This window comes from Helicoverpa zea, chromosome 26, assembly GCF_022581195.2.
Source record: "Helicoverpa zea isolate HzStark_Cry1AcR chromosome 26, ilHelZeax1.1, whole genome shotgun sequence".
NCBI classification, from domain to species: domain Eukaryota; kingdom Metazoa; phylum Arthropoda; class Insecta; order Lepidoptera; family Noctuidae; genus Helicoverpa; species Helicoverpa zea.
Window position 1 is genome coordinate 8,699,345 of NC_061477.1, and position 24,857 is coordinate 8,724,201.

At 35.5% G+C, this 24,857-nt stretch overlaps 1 protein-coding gene across 5 annotated transcripts in view; it reads right to left on the reverse strand.

Moving 5' to 3' along the window:
- LOC124642905 (hemicentin-1) overlaps positions 1–24,857 on the reverse strand; it is a 470,700-nt gene that overhangs the window by 288,453 nt on the left and 157,390 nt on the right. The window lies entirely within an intron of this gene.

Below are 24,857 nucleotides of genomic sequence, written 5' to 3' on the forward strand. Positions count from 1 at the left end.
AACGCACATTCGCATTTCTAGTCACGATACACAAATCCATACATACAGAGTTAAAATTGTTACAAAAACCCACAAAGTTAAACCCATAAATAAAAATATATCATAACCCCACAACCCAACTATTACAATCCGCTTTCCCCCCACCGACAACACAACACATAATGTTTCTCATTAACCCTCTTTCAATAGGTTTTCAAAATAAAAGCAGATCCCAGCCGGCCAGTTCAATGGTGCCCATAGAGGACATAGCCATGTACTGCAAGATTCATGGCTTTAATTGAAAATTCTATGGCACCGCTATGAATGGGGTTTTTTCGACCTTCCTGTGTTTCTGTTTGGACGAGTGTGTGTGTGTTTGTGTCCAGTCTTTTGTTTTTGGGTGGAATATTTATTTGTTTATTAATACACTATCTTTACAGGAAAAAAACAATGGAATGGTGATTTATTTATCGTCTATCTAATACTGTATAATAATAATATCGTCTATCTGTACTAATATAATGAAGAAGATTTTTTTATTTGTTTGTACCCTAAGGGCTTCGAAATTACTAAACCGATTTGAAAAAAAATGCTCTGTTGGAAGCTACACTCTTCCCAAGTAATATTTTATCCCGGTATGGGCAAAAGTTACCTCGGAACGCGGGTGAAACTGCAGGAAACATCTAGTATAAAATAAAATAATTTCTGTTAATGAACCAAAAATAGATGAAGTACTAAAAACAAGGGTATAACTTACATTTAGTTTTCTCAAATTGTATTTAATTAGATATGTTTCCATATTTTTGAAATGCTTTATAATGTTTTTAAAGTTTCATATAATTTCATTGTGGTAATGAACCCACCTTATATTAATAGTCGTTCTCAATAAACATTAATGGCCTTACTACAAAAACTTTAAGCCCTGTTTTACACTTGTCTAATAAAATTTTGGCTGCAAAATGAACCATATGTCAACGTCATAATTTGACATTTTTTTAGACAAGGCATAAACTGACGTTTAAAAGTTTTTGTGGTAAGACGGTAAATGTAAATTGAATTATACTTTTTCCAATATAAACTCCAATTTCAGCAAAAAACTGCAGCGTATTTCGAATTAAAAAAAATCGCTCCACCCGTTAAAACAGATTTCCATTACAAAAATTCTATAGAGCGAAGTTTCGAACTAATTTGAGTACTGCTGTTAACAATATGAGGAAAAACGAAACAATACAATCAATGGGAAATCCGAGAGCTGTCGACAATCCAATGAATAGGGGTTCCCCCCACCCTGAGGTCTCAAGTGGCAAGCACTGAACATCTCAGTTTTAGGCTGAGTTCACCCCCCTCGAGAGCAAAAATGAGCTGTTTTCACCCCACCCACTTTAAAAGGCTTTTACACACTTTACAGGATAATATTTTAATTATGGTATTTTTCAGTTTGGCGGATGACGTTTTTATGAACATGTAACTTTTTAATTTATGGTGATGAGTCGGTTTATTTTGTCGCGGGATTAAGGTTTTTTGCTGTCAGAATTTTATGTCGTTTTTATAGGGTGTTGTTTTATTCATGTTTCGGAAATGAAATGTTGACAAATAATTTAAGAGCCCATTGCAATTACTATCTGTAATCGCTATGTTTAAAAAAAATAATATTTCTCTTACTTAAGAGGAATCCGATTAGACATTTTAAACCTATCTTCTAGTACGTAGCAACTATTGGGTACTTACCCCCTTACTTATAAAATCTCTAATCACCTTCTAAGCAACATTTTAACTAATCACTACTTAAGACTTTAAGTAGTGATTAATAACTAAAGTAGTGATTAGTAACTTTAAGTAGTGATGCTTAAGCAACGTTTATAAGTAAGAATTTTCTTAAACAGCCCTTAAGTATTACTTATATTTAATTGACGTTTATAAGTAAGGCTACATATCTTTTAGTAAAAAATGATAGAATTTTTTACAAATCAGAAGTTAAAGAAGATTTATTTTTTCATTTCTAATGTGTTTAATACCTTTTGATATATTACTGAATGACAGATAGGTATTCAAACGCCCGTACATAGGTATGAAAAAGCAATTTTTCCTGAAAATCGGTCTAGAATGGCCATATATTTTATTGTCAAAGTTTATTGCCTAGACTGTCGATTGGCTAAGCAGAGTCGCAGACGGGTCAACAACCTACTCAGGAGAAATTTTAAGAGATTCTTGGAAGGAATTATATTATAAGCAGCTTAAGGGATGAAAAATCTGGCATTTTTTATTGAGTGAAGGCATTTCTTCATCTTGTAAAAGGCTACTCAGTGAATTAATAACAGATTAGTGCATTGGTTTTATTAGATTAAGTTCTATTATCCACTGTATTTGTGTGAAGATTTTTTAAATTCATTTATGACTCAGACATGCACGTATCCATGATAGCTTGTATGTTGTACCTGTATCTGTGTGTACCTGTTATATTGAAGTTGTATACAATATTAACCAAGTAGTCATCTGCCAAAGCCTTTTCCCAACCTATGTGGTCGGCTTCCAGTCTAACGGGATGCAGCTGAATATCAGTGCTTTACAAGGAGCGACTGCCTATCTGACCTCCTCAACCCAGTTACCCGGGCAACCCGATACCCCTAGGTAAGACTGGTTATGGCTGAGATGATAATGATGATGAAGACTGGTTATCAGGCTTACTAGTTAAGTGTTGTCCAAACCGGAATTCAAAGTCATAACTCAATGATCCGTACATGTGAACGAACGAAATATTTTTTTTATTCTTCTGCATTTTACTCATAGTTCAATATTTTTTACAGCTGAAAATAAAGTATTTGCCTTTTCCAATTAAATTTTTCAATTCAGCAAAAACCAGAATGCATAAAATTTCTTGGAAAGCTCTTTTAAATATTACTAGCTGTTGCCCGCGACTTCGTCTGCGTGGGCAATTTGGAATTGTCAAAATACTACTTATGCCGTAGCGTAGGTGTATTCTTTTACATAACAATATAATTAGGATTACCACTTAGCAGCAGCACGGGTTGATCAATCAAGGTGGTGTCGACGACGTGTGACTATTTATCTAAACAAAAGAAGTAAAGTTTGTGACGTTGAGGAAATCTCTGGATCTAATCAACCGATTTGGAAAATTATTACGTAATTCTCACATAAAACAAAGGTCTGACAAAGTTGTCATTTGTACATTTTCTGCAGCAGCTGCGACAAATCAGGAGCCAGAAAGAAAGTCTGTCAAACAGTTTTACTTACTACGGATAACGCGGTGTCTAGTTCACTGGGTTGAAGAGATCAGATAGGCACTCCAAGTAAATATGGTACTCAAAAAGATTCGGTTTGACTGGAAGCCAACACCCACACAATTGAGGAGCTGGGTGGATGATGACTGAGTCATCAGGCAAGCGCATAGTTTCACTACTTGTATTTCGGTGATTTTCTGTGCACTCACTCACTATGTTATGTTGGAATTCCACCGAAATGTTTGCATTAGTTCACGATCAGGTAAAGTATACGTCCGAGAGAGTAAGTCCAATTCGTGTGTTGGCACTTGAAGCCTGCAGTTCTTCCAAGATTTTCAAAATGTACGCTCGCAAATTGTCATTTCTTGGTGGAGCCAGCAGATCAGAAGAAACATAAGTGCTGTGTATACTGTGCGTCACTACTGCACAACGGTAAAATTTCGTCTTTATAAATAGCACAAAGGTTCGCTCTCTTGCGGAGGACATTTAAATACCATATTATGTGTCACACGTAGGTAAACAGGACAACAGTATATTATCATCGAACCGCTTTCAAAGATCTGATGAGCGAACAGACCAGAACTGACTTGATCGCCTCGAGAAAATCAGAGCTCTATGAAGCGATCATTCGCTTTGGTTCCTACTGTTATTGTGGTTTCTGAAAATGTATTCAATTAACCAACGATGAATATAATTCTTAGCCGGCCGACTCTTTTGACTTCTCGAAAATCATAACGTTGGTTTTTGTGCAATGCACAAACGGAAATTCTATACATTACACATTCGATATTCACACTTCTACAGAATTGATATTAAAAGGTTTGACAACGGGCTATAGTAGCGTAGTTAAACTAACTGAAACAATTTTAGTGATCCTTCAATAAAGTTAGAGAAGCGGGTGTGCATGATGAACATTAAGAGTTGGTAAATACGTGATGAAGATGACCTAATTCATTACTATTCTAATTTGTTCATGTACCACAAAACTCAAGTTAAGGTGGAGAAAAGGATTACCAAGCTCCCAAAGGCCTGGGCATTTGCAACACGTTGCATGGCATCCTGGAAAGTTACGTAATTCTCAGCCATCAGTTTGAGCAGCGTGAGGGAGTGCCAAGCTTTGGCCCTAGTGGGCCTCACAGGGGTTTGCTGAATCTCCTTGAGGGGCGCGTGAAATAACGGGTCTCCCAGAAGCCGGAAGGTCGATGACCCACTCAAAACTAATCGCTCACGCCTACGGTGGCCGGGAGTCGTCTCTCGACATCCGGCTTTCGTGGTGTCTTACCGCAGTGGCTGGGATGAGAGTTGGGAATTTTCAGTCGCTCCGCCGCCTCATTCTTTGTCATCCCATTTCTTCTCGCTTCAGATCATGGTTTAAACCGGGGCCGGGTGCGATAGGTCGCACAGTCCGCACAGTGGTGACACCCAGGCGCCACCTCCATGAGATCAGAGTTGGCAATGTATGTTTGCAAAAACTAATAGAACATTTAGCAAAAACACGTTTGATAGTAATTCTGTCTTAGTAACTGAATAATATAAATGATATAAACGTAGCTATATAAAAGATGTTTTTTTTTACTCAGTCCGTGGGTCTGACTGTGACTGTTCGTAATTGTAAACGGTGTATTTGTGATATAATTCTTAGCTCGATGATTTGTGATCAGAAGTTGAAAGCAAGTATGTCTCTGGCCTGCGACGCGTAATTTGTACGTTTTCAGAACGAACGAACTCTTGTCTTCTGTTGACATCTTGTTGACGTATTGTGACAGGTAGTTATTCCCATTGATGTTAATTTTAGAAGTGACACAATGTTTTCGGTCGTATTTTGCCTACATTCTTCATTACTCAAAAAGTATATTAATAAGGACCTTCTATTTATATGTAAGTGAATTCAAAATAATGTAATATATTAAAACCAGGAACTTATTTTTAAGGATGTTTGAATATTAATTACAATGTTTTTTTTATAATAATAAAATCTTAGACTCGCAATGCACTTTCAGTGTGATGCATGTTTGTTATTGGATGAAATCAATGGATATTCATGTTTATGAGAGGTATAGCTTATATTATGTCAGAACAACATATGTAGACTTTTTAAGAATGTGGGGAAGTTCATAATTTCTTCGGGACGTGGGTGCCACTTCCCATGGGAACTACTGCCCGCACCGGTATAAAATATACCCTATGTTACTCGCAGATAATGTAGCTTTCTAATGGTGAAAGAATTATAAAAATGTCCCTGATGATGCGCTGATATTTCTTGTAGTGTTTTTATAGTAGCGAAATACACACGTTGTCATATAATTTTTTCTTGAAAGTAAGAACATACCATGACAAAGTGAAGTCTGTTTTCATTGATATTTTACCTACTACCTGTTTTATGGCACATCTGTTTCTGCATGATTTTCTTCATCTATAATTTTAGGATATCATTTCTTTAAATTCAGTTTTTTGCTCAAGTTACTTATAAATGCGTTATTTTCTATGTAAAGATTGATAATAGGCCGATAAACTTACAAAGTTCAACATTCAAATATGTGTCATTATTGCACCCGCTGTTGCAGAAACGTTAACCGAAATTATCGTTCATTGCTCATCCCCCGTAGGTGATAGCGTGATAATATATATCCTATATGTTGAACCGGTTCCCAGGTAATATTCATGCAAAATTTGATTTAAATCTATGCAGTACTTTTCGAGTTCAGTGAGACCAAACATACAGACAAACAGACAAACAGACAAACAGACAAAAATTCTAAAAACTATATATTTGGGTTCAGAATCGATAATAGATCACCCCGCAAGTATTCTTTTAAAAAAATATTCAATGTACAGTTTTGACTTTCCTATCATTTTATTATATGTATAGATTATTAATGCAGCTTCTATGCTTTGTTTTGCATATTTTTCTTCTTTTAAAGTCAGATTTTAGTTTTTATAAAACACTATACTATACCTCTAGAGGTTGTTTGATGTTTTTGCTTTTGAATATTAATTTCGAATTTTGGTTTTGTGTGAAAAAAGAGTGGTATTCGGTGAATAATAATGTCTGGAGTGTGTTTTCATAAAATATGAAAGGTTCACTTGAGAACAATAATAATTGATCTTCTTCTTTATTTGATATTTTTTTTTGGTTTATTCAATGACCCTTAAATGTGATGAGGTTTTTTTTTAAAAAAAATATTATTATAATGTGCCTTCAAACCGAAACTTAAATATGTTAATCTGTAAAATGTCACAAAAACTTTCATAAATTACCAGTTTTTTGTCTCCAACAAATTCCAATGGACAGAAATTACCCTGAGGCTGTAATAAGCAACTGTAAGTCACCCTGCACCAACGAAATAATAATCCTCATTAAATTTTTAACTAAGTAATTACACAGCTTTAGAATACTTAATTTCCACAATGCCCCTTAATTAAATGTGAATGCGTAATTAAAAACGGAAACAAGTAAATATACTGGAATTACCTAGTCAATTTAGAGGACCAGTGTTGCCAGTGTTTTCACCTACCAATTAGGTTGGAAAAAAAATGCAGTTCCGTCAAATGTCTGGTAGGGAAAGGTACTTCTCATTCAGTGGCGGTCTCAGCATGAGCACCACTTGTGCTTACCCCTCTATTATTCCGTGAGAGCCTTTTACAATTTGAAGACTTAAGAAAAATAGGGAAAATGCAAGCAGCATTTTTCACGTGGATTTTTTTCATAGGCTTGTTAATTATGGGGTAGTTTGCAGTCGTTGTGTTGTCGTGACGGGGTGAGATGGGTAATGGCGGTATTTGTAGTAAGTTGTGTAGTTGGCTTGAAAAAATATGGCCATTTAAGTTATACCTATTGTTTTAAAAAAATATGAATTTTGTGTTGTTTTTGTGTTTGGTTGTCATTTGAATACAAAGAAATAAAAAAACCTCAATAACTGTTCATACTTTTTTAATTTTCAGAGATATCTATTATAAACCGTATAGGAGTCGAAATATAAAATCTGAATACCAAATACAACAATACTATTATGTACAAACAACCGCTCTGCCTATTTAGAAAAAAAAAATCATTTGTAGCATCTAAGCGAGATGCTCATAAGCACAATTTTAGTCCGCCACACATTCATTCAATTCTTTTAAATTAAAAAAAAACACGTCACACAACTAAAAATGTGCAAAAATTTTAATTTGCAAAACCATTCATGCGTATTTAAATTACAAATACACCCATTTATACCATTATTCTTTAACAACATAAACAGCTTTTCCTCTACAATTTTCTTTTAAAACCACCAGTTTTCAACTATGCATAAACAAGAATTTTTCTTTACCTTTCCATTACTGGCTCGGCAAGTAAGTGTAAAATTGAATTCAACTCGACTACAACTTGTTTTCAATTGGTAAAAGAAAAGTTGTGCCGGCGGTAAGCACGGAACTAAGTACTTACTTTATGTATATGGAGTTTGGATTCTGAATACAATGCTATGGGTGGCATTTTATTTATAACTAGCTGTTGCCCGCAACTTCGTCTGCGTGGGCAATATAGAATAGTCAAAATACTACTTATCCCGTAGGTGCATTCTTTCACGTGACAGTATAATTAGGATTAGCACTTAGCAGTCGCATAAATTCATTGATCAAGGTTGTGTTGTGGATGTGACCATTTATCTAAACAAAAGAAGTAAAGTTTGTGACGTTGTTCAGCCAATTTGGAAAATTATTACGTATATGGTGCGTAAGTAATTTTCACAGGAAACAGCTATAATCAAATAAATATATGTCTACATGCTTTGAGTCTGACAAAGCTGTCATTTGTACATTTTCTACAGCTGCTGCGACTAATCAGAAGCCAGAAAGTCTGTCAGTCTTACCATGGATATCGTCTTGTGTAGTTGACTGGATTAAAGATAGGTAGATAGGTAGTCGCTCCAAGCAAAATATTGGTACTCAAACAGATTCGGTGACTGGAAGCCAACACCAACACAGTTGGGGATTAGCTGGATGGATGATAAAATGAGTCATCATCATCAGCAGGCGCATAGGGTAGGATAGTTTCACTTACTCATGGTAAGGCTGACCACACATTAGGCGTGCGCGATCTTCGGGCGTGTGAGTAGCGTGGACGTCGCGAGCGCGCTGCGTGAACGTCGTGTTTTGCTGCCCTGCGGCATGTGTGAAGAGTGCAAGCGACGCGCTCGCGGCGAGCACGCGGCGCTCGAGTTGCGTTCTTACCCCTTCGCCTGCTATCCCCGCCGCCCGCTAAACGCCTTAGCAGTTAAACGTCAAGGAGAGCGGCGCGTGCGCGCCGCGAGCGCGCTGCAAATGCCGCAGGGCAGCAAAACGCGACGCTCACGCAACGCGCTCGCGACGCACGCGCGGCGCCCGCGCTACTCACACGCCCGAGGATCGCGCACGCCTAATGTGGGGGAGGCCTAAGCCGGGACTCCACCGAAATGTTTGCATTAGTTCACGAATAGGCAAAATGTACGTATCTGTGAGAGTCCACTTCATGTGTTCGTACTTGAAACCTGTAGTTTTGCCAAGATTTTCAGAATGTACGCTCGCAATTTGTCATTTCTTGGTGGAGCCAGCAAATCAAAAGAAACATAAGTGTTGTATACTGTGCGTCACTACCGCACACCGGGAAAATTTCGCTCTAGCGGAGGACGTTTATATACCATATTTTGTGTCACACGTAAACAGGACGACAGTAAGTATCCACCGAAACACTTTCAAAGATCTGATGAACGAACAAATCAGACCTGACTTGGTCACCTGGGGCCAATCAGAGCTCTATGAAGCGATAATACGCTTTGGCTCCTACTGTTGTTGTGGTTTCTGAAAATTTATTCACCTCATTCAACGATGAATGTAATTCTGATGGTACTATTAAGAACACTTGCTTAGCGCAGAAGCTGACGTTGGCAGGTCAACTCTTTTGACTTCTCGAATAGGATACCATTGGTTTTTGTGCAATGCACACCTGCAATGCATTCTGGATTAGGATAGGATATGCTATATGGATAGGATTTGCAACAGAGAACAATTCTGTCTTTGTGATTAAATGACATCAAACGTAGTTTTATATAAAAGGTGTTTTTTAGGGTTTTTAGACTTGGCTCGGGTCTTACTGAGACTGTTCGTAATCGTGAACAGTGTGAAGTTGAAAGTAAGCATGTCTCTGGTATGCGGCGCGTAATTTGTACGTTTTCAGACGCATAAAGCATTTTACGTGTGTATGGTATTAAATAGAGAGAGCTCCCATTTCTTATCTGCACTTTGTATCTGGGCTTGTTTTTAAAGCTGCAGAATCCTACATTACCTTCCTCACGCTTAGCAGCGCTTGCAAGAGATAGATCCTCATTTCTTCTAGGATTAAGTTTACATATTTTGCACCAGAAAAAATAATTAAGGTCTACTTAATACTACTCACTCAAAGTAATTTGTTTTAAGGCCACCACATCAGTGGAAGATAAGCTAAACTATGTTTATGAAAAAATCCTGATATGAACTCCATCTGTAACTTTAAATGATAATTAATTGTTTCACTAAAGTCATCATTTTTGACATAATGTTCAAAAAATAATTTAGATGGCACCGTTTTAAATTTGGCTGAGAACTATTAATTTTCTTTTCATCAAGGTAATAATTATAGTTGGATTTTGATGTGGCACGGCAAACTGACAAACACTATTGAAATGTCTATCGAAAAATTACACTACGTGTTAAAATATGGTGAAATACGGAAAATACACAACTCCATCTGTTGAAATAATAGTCCTCTATAAAGAATGTATGGTAATATTGTCATTTACCACCTCGCTCCTTTGACAAATTTGATGTATTTTATTTACCACAGATTTAGCACAGATGGAGCTACTTTAACCTTGGCTAAACAAAATTTTCATTTTTTTTTTTTCTTCCGAAGTTACTTATAAAGGTGTGATTTTCTGTGTAAAGATTAATAATAGGCCGATCAACTAATATAAGTACAACATTCAAATGTACAGTTTTGACAAATAGATTGCGTGTCGTAATATTTTACATCTTGAATTCACAAAATTAATCATATCTTTTGATAGAGTGAATCGATTTCGATGAAACAAAAACTAAGTAATACCCCAAGTTACGTAGAATTTTTGTATATAAGCATTGTCTGCATTTAATTCGTAGATTTTACGTGAATCCCGAACAAACAAACAGATAAACAGACAAACAGACAAACAGACAAACAGACAAACAGACAAAAATGACAAAAATGATGGAAATGGGTTCTGTTAGTTATCCTTTAACATGCTGGCTATTTTTTTTGTCAATTTCTTCAATGTACAAAAATTACTTTTCTACAGATTTATTATATGTATAGATTATAGTTTTCATATAGTTTCCAAACGTGTTACGGTAAACGTGATATCAGGCTCGGTAGATTCCTAATTAGATATTTTAATAACTGTTGTTTCTATACGTGTGTCGAACTAGCTGTTTCCTGGTCCCAAGGGAATTGCTTCCCGGGCTAACTTCAGAATGTATCTCCATCGGTTCTAACTACTGAGCTTATAAACTACCCTTTCACATATCAACACCTACCTACACCAATACATAACTATTAAGATAAAAGAAATAGTTTTTTGTATGTTTGGAATAGCAAATGACGGCCGTGTTTCGCCAATACGTGCCTTCCGAAACACAGAACAACCTGAAATGTCAATATGGTCAGGTCACCCATCCACAGATAGACCGAGCCAAGTGTTAAATAACTACTCATAACCATCCTAATTCACAAAACTGTTGTTCTACACACAATTCATACTAATTCACTAACATCGCTTTCAATCTTGTATTCAATTTCAAAATATCTAAACGTCTGAACAGTTTGAAATGGAATTTTAATAAGGAACTCATCGGAGACTTGTATAAGTTCTCTCAGGAGACGAGTCTGTCTGAGGGAACTGTGAACAAATTGCAACATCTTATGGAAAATATTTTATGATGGTCCTTTGATAAAGTTCCACCATGGCTTGTGTTTGTATGTCTTTTCGTTTTGTTTTGAGAGTAAAACTTATATTCTACGTATATTTTTAGCCTGCGACAAAAAAAGGAAAGACGTTGTCAGTTAAATTGCTTCGATTTCAACGTCCTATAAATGAACTTGCGTTGAATGTTGACTAGTGGAAATCTTCGGGTCAGAAACCAATTGAAGTGGATAATTAAAATTAAAATACATTATCGCATTTGATGATATACTTTAATGCTAAGTTTCATAAAAATACATTCAGCAGTTTGCGCGCGAAGAAGTAACAAATATAAACATCAACACAAACTTTCGCCTTCAGTATGTATTAAGTAGGTGCCATTAGCTAGCAGACGTATATTTATCACCAGACAAAACAAAATCAACAAAACGCCAACAAGAACCAAAACATCATCCAAATAATTGTTGCCTCACAAATTCATCGAGATACATTTCTTAACACCCGTTTTATCAAAAATATGTTAAAATATTCCATTAGATTGACACCGAAGATCTTTCGAATCGTTCGTTCGCAGTAATTGTTGGACTTTAATAAGAACGAATGAATGAATGATGGAGTTTTAAGCGAGTTGCTTGAAACTTTTCAATCGTACTTCCGTTTAGTTTTTAATTGCTAAATGAATCTTTTGAATTTCTGCTCTTTTATATGAGTGTATTGACAACAACTTTTTGATAATAAAATTCGAAGAAAGGGCTTTCTTTGAGCAATGTCCACTGTAACTTTCCTTTTAATTCTTAAGTTTTTTCCAATACGGTAATTATAACTTTTTGTTTTTTACAATAGCTTTTGTTATACGGAATTATAACAAAATTTAAACTGGCCTAAATGTTTTAGGCCAGTTTAATTATGGATTACTGAATACTTTCCTTTTTAATTTGTAGCGATTCTATAAGTAGCATAAAATTGATCATAATTACGTAAAAAAACCCACACAATTTACCAAAACAACCACATCGTAAAAATTACACTTAACCCCAAAAAAACCGACCCCGTTTCTAAAAAAAATAAATTGACACCTCATCGTCAAAAAACCGGTTTCTAAGACAATGTCCCCTTTTTTACGTCCTTCGTTCCAGTCGAAGGCGCCCAACGGTTTCCTGGCATCATCCTGGTTGGTCAGGAATCACGCGTGAACGGGTTCGAGGGTCTAAAGGGAAGATAAGGATGTGCCTATTGTAAAGCGTGTTTTACTCATGTGTGTCCCTTTTGAGTTATTGTCTGTATGTTTGTGGTAAGGTGTTAATAAGTTTTGTGTAGATTGGGAGAATGGATGATGGGGATAATTAAAAGAGTTAGGACAGAATTGAGGGTTGATTCAAAACATGATCTTCTTAAACCGATACCATATTATACACGACTACCTACATGGATTTTTGTTTCTATGACTGAATCACTTACCTAAACTAGCAAGGGCGGTATAAAATATTGTTAAACGCCCTGTATAATAACATCTCGGATATTCAACAACATAGCCTATTAATAAAATAACCTGGCAAAAAATATTTAAAACATTTCTTCTACGAACAGAAAACTCGCTTTTATTCTATTCGTGTAAAAATACATCGTGTTCCATTTATGTCACAACTCAAGGTCAAAATCACTGATACAACATGAAAGCTGTTACCTCCATCTGTCTGTCTTTATGTATGTAAGTATGTGTTGACTACTTATATAACAATAAAAATATAAAGCTTGTGCAAACTCAAGGTCAAGATCACTGAACTGACTGACACAGCAAGAAAGCTGTCACCTCCGTCTGTCTGTCTGTCTGTCTGTATGTATGTGTTGACTACGTACAATAATAAAAATACAAAGCTTGTGCCCGCTGGGCCGTGTCGCGCGGTTATCCGCCATCGTGGGTACAAAATACTTGGGGGTGTTTAGAGTATACAATTTTATTTTATGAAATCGTTGTAGTTTTTTATGATTAATTGTCTAGTCATTGTTACTAGGTAGAGATGACATTTTCAACTATGATCCATGTAAGACGTATGCTATTTTATTATGTTTTGCGATTTTTAAAATACAAAGTAAAGGATTGACAGCAAACCTATTTATAGGACCTACATTAGTAGATAAATTACATGTACTGTTGTAATGAAATGCATAGTCTCAAATCCAAAAAGTTCTTATGATCAATGGATCTTTTATCACAGAGCGACGACTTAAAAAGTATAAGTAATTTAAAAAAAAATGAACTGTTTTGCACAGTTCACCCATAAGTGATTATATTAATAAATCAATGTTAATCAGCGTTAACATACTCCAACTTTCCACACTAAACTGACATTTCTAAAATAACGTCCACGACATCGTCTCGCCCCCGTGTCGTACGACCTAAACTCGTGATCAAGGAGCGAGCAACGAAGCGTGAATCCTCCGCACAAGGTCACAACACCCTGTGTGTACACTGGCGGTATTTTTACAATATTATAACGGCTCAGCCATCAAATGGGTGAGAATGTTTTTGCAAGAATATTAGTATGAGTGACTTTTATGAACAGTTATCGATGTAAATTAAAAATATTTTTTTATTTGTATTTTATTATGATGATGAATATTTCGTTTGACTATCTAGCTAGGTATGTTAAGTTTCCTAATTAACAGTATAGTTCTTAAGCCATTAGTGAGTCAGCAACATAACTATTTCAATCAATACAACATTTCCCTTACACATTCTTACGTAAATAGACACTCACTTCGATATAAAATATCACAAACAAAAGGGCTGGAATATTTTTCCACATAGTGTAATATGGCGTTGCCTAGCAACGACAAGGTATTCCTATTACTCCGTAAAACTCGTGACCTTTTATTTCAAAGATACTTCCCGAGGCTTGTCACTTAATCTTCCGGGTGACCTTGAACTCCAAATGTCAAGGTCACAGTGGGAAATTACCTATATGGTTTCGTAACTTTTACAATCGTAAAAGTTTGTTGATATATGTATTAATATTGCACAGCTTTTAAATAACTTGAAATAAGTTTAAAGCTTATTTGGAAGTTTAAGCTTTTTAACTTCTATCATTGATACGGATCTCTGTTTGAACAAGATATGTCTCCAAAATGCATTGCAATGGCATGTGGTAAACACACTACGGCTTAATAGATCAGATAATTCTGCATTATTTAGTACCTATCAATATTATAATATAGTTTAACAACAAACTTACAGACAAATACGTAGAAATTATAGAATAATTATCTTATTGAATCTTACCGCAGATGATTCTTAGTAGGCACCTTATACATAGAAACAGAAATTCTTAGAAGAAGTAACTAGAATAGATGGTATCGAATGGAAACTTCATGTAAATACCTAGAGTACGTTCTAAGAAGTTGTAAAAGGTAAATACCAATAATATCTCACTTCACTTGAAAATTAAGTTTAGAAACCTTATGCAGTCTAAATACGTCGTAATGCTTAACAGTGTCTAATACTTGCAATTCAAATATATACTTACTCATATACATCATCTGTATAGTCTTTTCCCAACTACATTGGTATCGGTCTCTAGTCAAACCTGATGCAGTGTTAATAAGAAATTTTAAATCAGAAAAATATAAAAAAACACTTTTATCCGGGTGTAGAAAATGGTACACTGGGGACGCGGGCAAAATCAGGGTACATACAGTTGTATAAATATTAAATGTCCACAAATGGTGTTCCTATGTTTGATTCGTCTCGTATTTCTCTCTGACCTTGACCTCGTAATGTCAAGGTCTTAGAAAAGAGAACACGCTGTGACTGTTGTTGGGAAAACAATTATTGTGTTGTTCTGATGTATAGATGGCGTAATTATATTACTCTATTTGGGTTAGCTGACAGAAGACGGGTATCATTATTGACACATGTATGTTTAAAAAGCAATCATTCGGTGTTAGACAGCACATTATGCAAGAAGTCTTATAGGCAACTTTTTAGTCCTAGTACGTGAAGTAATTCCTAGTTCAAATTAGACAAAAGACCACCACATCTAAAAGCTTTAAACCCTATACGGAAAGCACTATTCGTAGTAAAGAACCACTTGACTGAGTACAGTTGTTCCCACGGGCACGTTAATATTAATATACTGCTACGCTCCGCTTGCCACCGCCGGCTTCGAACCCCGGACTATGGGAAACAGTTTTTGTGATATCGTAATTACTCGTACTATGTGTATGTGTTTTTGTAAATTGTGGATTAATGTAGTGGGGATTTTAGTTCTTCTCACATCTTTTTATTCATATTATATTTAAAATAGTATTCTCGATTCGATTCCTTTACATCATGCAAGGATCATGTTAAGAAATTTGTGTAAAAGGTGCTTACTCATGTTAATAACTTTAAGATAATTCATAACTCCTGTATGATCTATTGAAATAACTTTTCTAATCAAGCCTCTTCCCTTTTCGTTTTCTCTCGTATCTCAAAACTTTGTAACATTAAGTACTTCAAATGATACAATGCATCTAGACACACAGCAGTGTGTCCGCCAAGTTCGAGCAAAAAAAGCGACACACCGGCCGTGGGTTATATTACACGAACCATTTCGGGCCAAATTCGACCCCCCTATAACTCAAAATCTATTTTATTTACGCATATCAAATTTCTAGTATCTGTTAAGACCCCCTCACTTATCTAAAATACAAAATTTCGTTAAGATACCTATTGTAGGTCTTGAGATATTGACGTCAGAAAATCGCTATTTTATACGCTACTATACACTCACTGACTGACTGACTGACTCACTCATCAAAAACCTAGACCACTTCCAATGGTCGTATTGACTTGAAATTTGGCATGGAGGTAGGTCTTTATGTCAAGGTAAAGGGAAAAATCTGAAAATGGCCAAGTGTGAGTCGGTTTCAAAATAATGAAGGTGTTTTATACCCGGTGTAAATTTAGGATACCCCTAAGGAACTAAAACGAACTAAATTTATCTATATTTATATAATATATCTTCGAATGGACGTACCGATCTGAAATTCGTTACAAAGGTTTGTATTTAGTCAAAGTAAAGTAAAAATCTGAAAACGGCCAAGTGTGAGTCACTTTCGAAAATAACGAATGTGTAACTTTGATCCACGAACATAATATATGATAACATGTCATGTCAGTCAGTTGGTAAATCTAGTCCATTTAGTTAATCTAGTTCATTTCTTTGTAAGAAGCATAGTGCATATTAAAAAATCTGAAAGATAGTATAAATGAGACATTTCCTTAACTGACTTAATCATAAGAAAAAAATAAAATAAACAACCTTACAAAAATAAATGAAATCCCACCCAAAACAAAAATGTGAAAGGCTGCCAAGTTCGATAATATGGGAATGCTTCGCCTATAAAAGAAGTGAGATCTGAATAAGTACCAAGTTTCATACACATACCTCAGTTAAAAATAGTTACTTTTTAATGATGTTACTTGGCAAGTTTTAATAGAAAATTATATACTTGATTCATTGCGTTTAGTAGGTTTATAACAAGGTGTGTGAAAACTTGCCAAGCAACATTATTAAAAAGTAACTATTTTTAACTGAGGTATGTGTATGAAACTTGGTACTTATTCAGATCTCACTTCTTTTATAGGCGAAGCATTCCCATATTATCGAACTTGGCAGCCTTTCACATTTTTGTTTTGGGTGGGATTTTAAATTACATCAATACATAACTATTACAAAGGCAATCAAACACACAACATTTGGCAATTAAAAACTCAATAACACCAGATTTACACCACATGGCAATGTTTCTCAAAAAACAAAAAATAAAAGTACCATTCACATCCCACCCAAGTGGATGCTATCAATTCTTAAGGCTTCACCTATCGGGTTTCACAAACCATTTTAATTAGACCCTCGTCTTCTTTCTAAAGGACCCTTTGTCTCGAAGAGTTTGATGGGTGAAGGGGAAGCAAGGAAGCTCAGGTTATGTTGGTGGGTGACCTGGAAGATACCACATGCTGGATATAAGATAGGCTTGGGTTATGGTGCATGGGAAAAAATGCGAAGACTAGCTTTATTGAAGGAGCTAGCTTAGATGTTAACGATGTTATAGGAAGATAATGGTGTTCGGTTTAGTAACATATTTTTAACTAGTCGTTTTCCCGCGGTTTCAGTCGCTTTGGTATAAAATGACAAAATTTCAACTGTGTTTTTTTAATCAGTTCCGTAGTTTTGGAGTTTTTTGAGGTACAAACAAACATACAAAAAAAACTTCTATTATTAGTGTACATTCTTATTAGGTAAATTCAAAAAGATATCAAATAAGAGTTTCTATAATAAAAGAAAAGACCAATTTTCCAAAGAAACCAATTTCATAGATTGAGTAACATACTCGTGTAATCGCCTTAAAACCATAAAACGTGTAACTTAAAACTGCATGTAACCAAATATTATAAAGCCTTTAACCGTTCATAAAGACCAGATACTCTTACATTTTCACACTCAAATCCTTTAAAAACACTCAAATTGAATAACATTTAGTGTAAGGTAAGTGAATGTATCCGAATTCTACCAGCGAAATACAAACATTTAATTCAAGACAAATCATATTGCACCCTAATGCACTAACGATACGGCTCACAATCGGAAAATCATTGCCTTTTCATAACAGAAGTGGAATTGCTTTTATTGAAAATTGAATTTTAAAACTATACATGTAGAGTCTAATTTCGTATTTTCCATTTCTGTTGTTGGGTGTAGAGGATTTTGCGACTTAGGTTAGAAAGAATAAGGGTGGTTTTTGTATGGATTGAAGGCGTGGGTTGGTAATTCGCTCCGCTGCAGTGGGTAATATCGTTATATTGTGTTCTCTCGCAGATTTTGTTCGTTCCTAGTTTTGAAGGAAGCTCTCGAGGTGTTTTCTTATAAAAACTTGAGATTTTACTCGGAATAATATTTTAGATTCGATAAAGGATTAGGTACCTAGTTTTTATGGAAAAGTAGCTATGCTTGAAGATAAAACGGATAATACTAGTTCAGTATAGTTTTAAGAAATAATATCTCTTTTAGAGGGAATTGTGTGCAAGATACAGCAAACGTCTTTTTAATAAAGTGTCGTGGTGGAATAGTAGTTAAAACACCAGCCTCTTTAGTACGATTCTGCAAGATCGATTCCATTATCTCATTTGAAAACCAATATCTAAGTAAGGAAGACGAAAAGCACCTACGGGAAACCTGAACTATGGTGTGCGAAATCATCAATCCGCATTGAGCAACGTATTGCATAACTAAAGCTCCTTCTTTAGTATATTTTGAGTAGAGGTATATGCCATAGTGAAGCAATAATGAGGCTAACGATGACTTTACCTTATAGACCTCTTAAATGTAAAGAAAATAGTCGAAACCGGCTCTCATCTGGTTAAAGACTGCACTCTCGCTGCAGGTAGTATAAAGCGATTTAACAGCAATCGATAGTCATTTAGCTTTCCGACAGTTTCCAACTAGATCCTCGCAGGGCTGCCATTTATACTAGTTCACGAGGATTTGTCCTAGTTTGAGCTAGTGTCTCTGGGAATTTCAGAAACTTGGAAAAAATTCCTTTCTTCATATTCAGTGTTGACCAAATAGGTAAAGCTGCTTTTTGTGAAAACGGTACACAAAGGCGTATTTCAATTTATCACATACGTTGCGACAAAACTTTTTAGAGACATTTATGTTAAACCTACAAAATAATAGAAGATTGTGTCGGCAAAAACTTGTTTCTACTTTCTAACTAGCACTCACTGTCACTAAATAGGGACAGTAATTCCTGAGTTAAGCACGTTTTGACGAACAAACTCTTCAGCTTGGTAAACGTAATATTATGTAGTCACTTGTCGGAATATCATATGATTGTCTATTAAACTCCCACGTAAGAACTACTGAATGTGTTTCGATGAAACTTGGCATAACATATACAACAGAACAACAGCATTTCTATTTTTTAGGAGTGCGGAACGTTGATGAAATAACGGTCCCAGCTAGTAATATACTATAGAATAGGTCTAAGTGAACAGCCCTACACCTATAGTACGGCAGTACTGTCTATTCTCATGTACCTACTCTGTGGATAAATGCGCCATTGATAGTTTAGACAGCGCACTAAAGGCATTACGTGGAGTGACGTATTTTAGGTTCCATTCCCGGAGGGTGTAATGTAACCTGTTACATGTCTGTCTGTCTGTGTGTTAGTGCTAAATTGATGCATTGTGTGTTTAGAATATTCTACTACATAGATACTCACAGCCAAAAATGTTTTCCGTACTAACTCGTTGTTAGTAAAAGTAACCTTTTATAAAAGCTTTGATAAATAACTAACTTAACGTTGCAGGTTAAAAAATGGATACAATTTAACAGAATTACATTTCCTTCATATAGCATTTCTTTAATTATAAAACATACTCCATGTTTAGCTAACAACAGTAGATTGGTAACAACATCAGGTAGCTATTTTTGCAAAAAAATGTAAGCACTGCTTTTGCTACATATACCAATCTACCTTTCTCATACTCAGAAGAGATTATTTCATACTGTGTGGAAATGCCTTTATCTGCCATTTCCCAAAAAAAAACTCTTTTATGATATTTTTCATAGTCAATTAAGTGGAAATGAATGCGCATTGACCCGGGACGATACGTGGCTAATTCTGAGTATGTGCCACGAATTTATAACATTCTGATTAATATTTACTAATATTATGAATGCGAAAGTAACTACTGTTCGTGTAACTACTGAAAAGATTTAAGTGTTTTTATACAGCTGCTATACTGACAATGGTCATCCATTGTCAGTCTCTAAACTAGCTGTACTTTTTATCCGGTTTCGGGATGTAATTCCCGTGTGTAATTCCTGTTTCGTAGGGCGCTAATAAAAAGCGGTCTCTGTAAATAGGCTATCTAATACTGAAAGATTCCTGATAAAAAACCAGATATAGGTAGGCATGTATGTGATACCCTCAACGAATCGGCAACTTCACAAACTTCACTTATTCTTATGATAATATAGATATAAGTAAACTTAATATATTATGTATAAGGACTTATCAGGTATAAGTCTAGTAAAGTTTATTGTTTACGAGTACCTAACTAAAAATTTAGCAAATGGCGTCACAAACAATCATACCTACAAACAAAGTGATTTATTAATTTTAATAAATAATGAGCAGTTTAATTATTACATTGGTCGGCTTGTAACTGGCTGCCTCAAGCCGACCCCGTTACAAATGCTGCACGCACTGGCCGGCATTGCTCCACCAGATGTTCGCAGAAGCGTAGCTTCTGGCATCGAGAGAGCCAAACTCGAAACTGACCAACGACACCCCATGCACTATTACACCCCTGTGCCACAACGGCTTAAAAGCCGCAGGGGTTTCTACAAAACCGTTGCTCCTGTCGATGGTGAGGCCTCTCGAGCCAGACGGGATCTTTGGCGATCGAGGAGTTCCGTTTGTCCCGCTCTTGGAGCGGCTCCCTCCTGGACACGATCTCCCGAGAAGAGTCTGGCAGTCTTTAAACAGACTCCGAACACAGGTCGGCCGGAGCAAAGATAATCGATCCAGGTGGGGCTTCGCGGGCGGGACGGATCTTGGGTGCGAGTGCGGGGCTGCAGTGCAGACAATGTCCCACCTAATCGCATGTCCACTGTGCCCTGAAACTTGCTCGCGGGAGGACTTAATGAGCGCATCCGGCCGTGTTCTCGCTGTGGCGGCATATTGGGCTGACATAGTGTAAGTCTCAATATATGACATGTCATCGACACGAAAGAAGAAGAAGAAGAAGATTACATTAAAACATTATGTGTAAATTATGAGATATAACTTAAATTCATTATTCAGAGTGTTCTAGGAAATCTATGATCTAAATGATTTTTGGAAATCCCATTTTCGTAAAACACGTGAATATTAATATTAATCGTTTCGGAAAAAAACTTCATGATAATACTATTTTGAAGCGCCTACCACATCACCACACTGAAAATTTGTATGTGTATATGTTGGTCACACTTTCACTCAAAAAGTACTGAACGAAGTTTGATGAAATTTTACAGCAACATAGCGTATACACCAACATAATACATAAGCTACTTTATGTCTGAAAACCGATTCCTATGTAGTAAAAATCTAGGCAGATGTGTGCAAGTAGAATCTAGGTAAATTCTAGTATAATGTAGAAATGTAAGCTTATGCATAACTTAGAAATAGCTAGTTAATGTACGTAATAATAATACTAGGAAAATACATTGTTTCACGCCGCTATTGCCATAACTTTTCATCAATAAAACTCGCTCAGGGTTGCCACAACTATTTTCAATTTAATTTGAAACTTTTCACTTTCCGTTTCAATGGGTTATTATAATTACTTAAAATTTACCCATGTGTGATTAAATATGTATTGATGTTCGTCATATTCCATCTAAATGGTGTACAAAATGTTATTGAGTTTATTTTGCTTCTCCATTCTGTATCCTTTTGTTTTTATGGCTTAAACGAGTTAGATTCAATTATAGCATTGATGAAAGGATTTTAAAAGCAAAGGACCCTATGCCTAAAAGTAATAAATATAAAGAAAACCGTGAATACTCGTGAAAAGGTCTGCATAACTAGAATAACTTTAATTAGACTATGTAATGTGACCCACTTGCTTTTATAATAACTAACTCATTAACAAAAACACAGAACTATTATTTTTACACATAAAATAACAGTTAGCAACTCATAATGAACTCATTATACAAACTAAATTAAAATCTAATATTATTTTACATAACAGCGGCAACCCTACGGCGGTTGAAACTGGTTCAGACTGGTTTTAACTAGTTCGAGCCGGTAGTGAACATTTTAAAATTAACATAAACAAGTTATATGTTATTGTGGGGGGTTGTGGGGACAGGTCACATAGTAAGGAAAGATGAGCGGAGATGCCATTACGCAGGTAGGTCAGGCGCCTTCTTCTAGGTCAAATTCTTACGGTGGGCATGACCAAAACGATCAGTTACGAGTGAATTAACTACGAGTTCTTGTTCTTTAAGACATCTGTCACCGATTTTTGGTATTACGTAAAATTGGCGGGTCCAAAGAAGGCGTATTATAAGGGCAGAGACAGTAACGTTCCTCGTCCCCCGAACACCCGCATTTTGGCGTTCTACTTTTTTCAGGCGATTTTCCGTAATGGCACCTCCGCTAGTCATTTTGTTCTCCATGCGACATGTCGTACCTTCAAGCTTTACAAGGTAAAGGGGGGAAATTGTAAGGATTTGGGGACAAAATGGGGTATCATTTGTACATGTCATCTTGTAAGGGGTAAAAAATATGGTGAGCTGTCATAATCGTAAAAGTTTTTTTGTTTGACAAATGTCCAGGCTGAGGTGAGATAGGTATCTTTTCCTGTCTCTATTTCCTTGAAATTATTATTTGCTACTTTTTATCGGGTATCACGAAGTAATTTTAGTTAATCGCGAGTGAAACCGCGGGCACAAGCTAGTACATTATATCACCATCATCATCTTCCGAGCCTTTTTCCTATGTTGGAGTCGACTTCCAGTATAATCCAATGTAGCTGATTACCAGTATTTTACAAGGAGCGACTGCCCTATCTGACCTCAACACAGTTAGGTACCCGGGCAACACAATACCAATTGATAAGGCTGGCCGTCAGACTTACTGACTTCTACCCGTAACGACTGCCAAAGATGTTAAAATGACAGCCGATACCTATAGTTTAACGTGCCTTCCGAAACACAGTCATTGGTGTTCAAGATGTATATGTATGATGTAGAAAGTACATACAAACTTAGAAAAGTTGCATTGGTACTTGCCTGACCTGGAATCTAACTAACGCACTCATACTTGAGAGGTTGGTTGTTTACAGTCTAGGCCACTACTAATTTTCAGTACCTACATTACATAACAAAAAAATAAAAACAAAAATAACGAATATTCAAAGCAGCATTTAATCCAGTCGCGTAACATTTGACATTCACGTACGGCCGAGCACGCAAGTGTTATCGCCGAATTTTATTCATAGTACAGTTGTCATCAATTGTTTTTTGTGGACAATCACATTTGTCGTTGACTGTACCTATTTGTGTTTGTTTATTGGGACGGTTTGTGTTTGTTTGTGAGTTTGTGTGTGTGTGTACTTTTAAGATCTGGTTTATAGGGTTATTTGGCATAGGTGGATATAAAAAATATCTCGTTTAATGTGAAAACTGAGATAGAGGTACTTAAGTATAATTTACTTTTAGTTATGAACTTATTGATTTCGGGATTAATTTATTTAAGCATATTGTCTTTTTTGAAACACTTATAAATAGAAATCACAGTGTTTTCTATTATAAGTATTACAGTTCAAAGTTTAAAAGGGTTTTATTTATTTTTTACCACAAAAAATCTCAGTATTAATTTAGAAAACTAAAATTTTTTGCGTCCCAATTTTCCCTTCGACAAAGACGAAGTTTTTCAAAAAGTTTTATTAAGAGGAAAATTGTGTTTTGAAACACTAAAAAATAATAAAAAAATACGTTGAAACACTCTGTTGCAGACATTTTAAAAACTCTAAAGTTCAAGAATTGTTTTAAAATGGCGTGCCTAGTTTTTGCTTTTAAAAGGAATATAGAAACACAGCAGTTTTTATTTGAAAAACCTTTCTAGGAACCAATATGTTGCTTTGAATTGTTCACCTTTTAATTTAATTGACTGTACTGTTCTTTGAATTTTGTTTTTTTTTTGCTAGAATTTAAATACATATATCGAATATATTTCAAACTTCAAAACCAGCTTTTTTGTTTTCAGAAAAAAAAACATTTGAAAAGAATTTCACATTGGTATATTTTTATGGCAAATACCTAATTTTAATTTCAACCTACGCCAACACCAATGCGGCCTTAAGGCGTTTTTGAGAAAACTCTGAAAGCTTTTCAGTTTGGTAATCACATATCAAAATATGAAAAGATATAAAAGGTAAACCTAATATGATAAATTCTAAAATGAGTTTGTGAGTTTCTTATAAAATATTGTTGTTTGTTTGTTTGTAATGGATAAAGTCAGAAACTACTGCGCCGATTTTTAAAATTCTTTCTCTGTAGATTGACACTCTTCCCCAATGGCATAGGCTACATATGTATATTTTATTTCGGTACGGGCAGTAGATTCACGGGACGCGGGTGAAACCACGGGAAAAAGGCTAGTTGTTAATAGAACAAAAACTCAATAACCATTAATTCACCATTTTTCCCAACAGTGTGCCATCACCCGCTCTCATTAGGCACTTGCTATTTATTTACTTATTTACTTAACTACAATATGAGCGAACAAACAAACCTACTAATGTGTAATTAATAGTTTTGCCAAGGGACCCCAAAGGTCTGCCACTTATTTACATAGGTAAAATATTCATTTTTGTATGGAGTATGTATTTTATAGGTTTTTACCTGCGTTTTCGGGGAACTTTTTTCCGAACCTGGATAAAATGTGACAATAGGGGAAAATTTTACTAAATCAGTTCGGTACTTTGAAGCCTTTAAGGTAGAAACAAATAAAAAAATGTTTTCTTTTTACTCTATTATTAGTAAAGATAAAGTCCATGTTAAGGTTATTTTTGTTCCAACGTCTCGGATAAGAGTCGAAAAAATATTTGAATAAATATGTATGAATAATGGTAACAGAC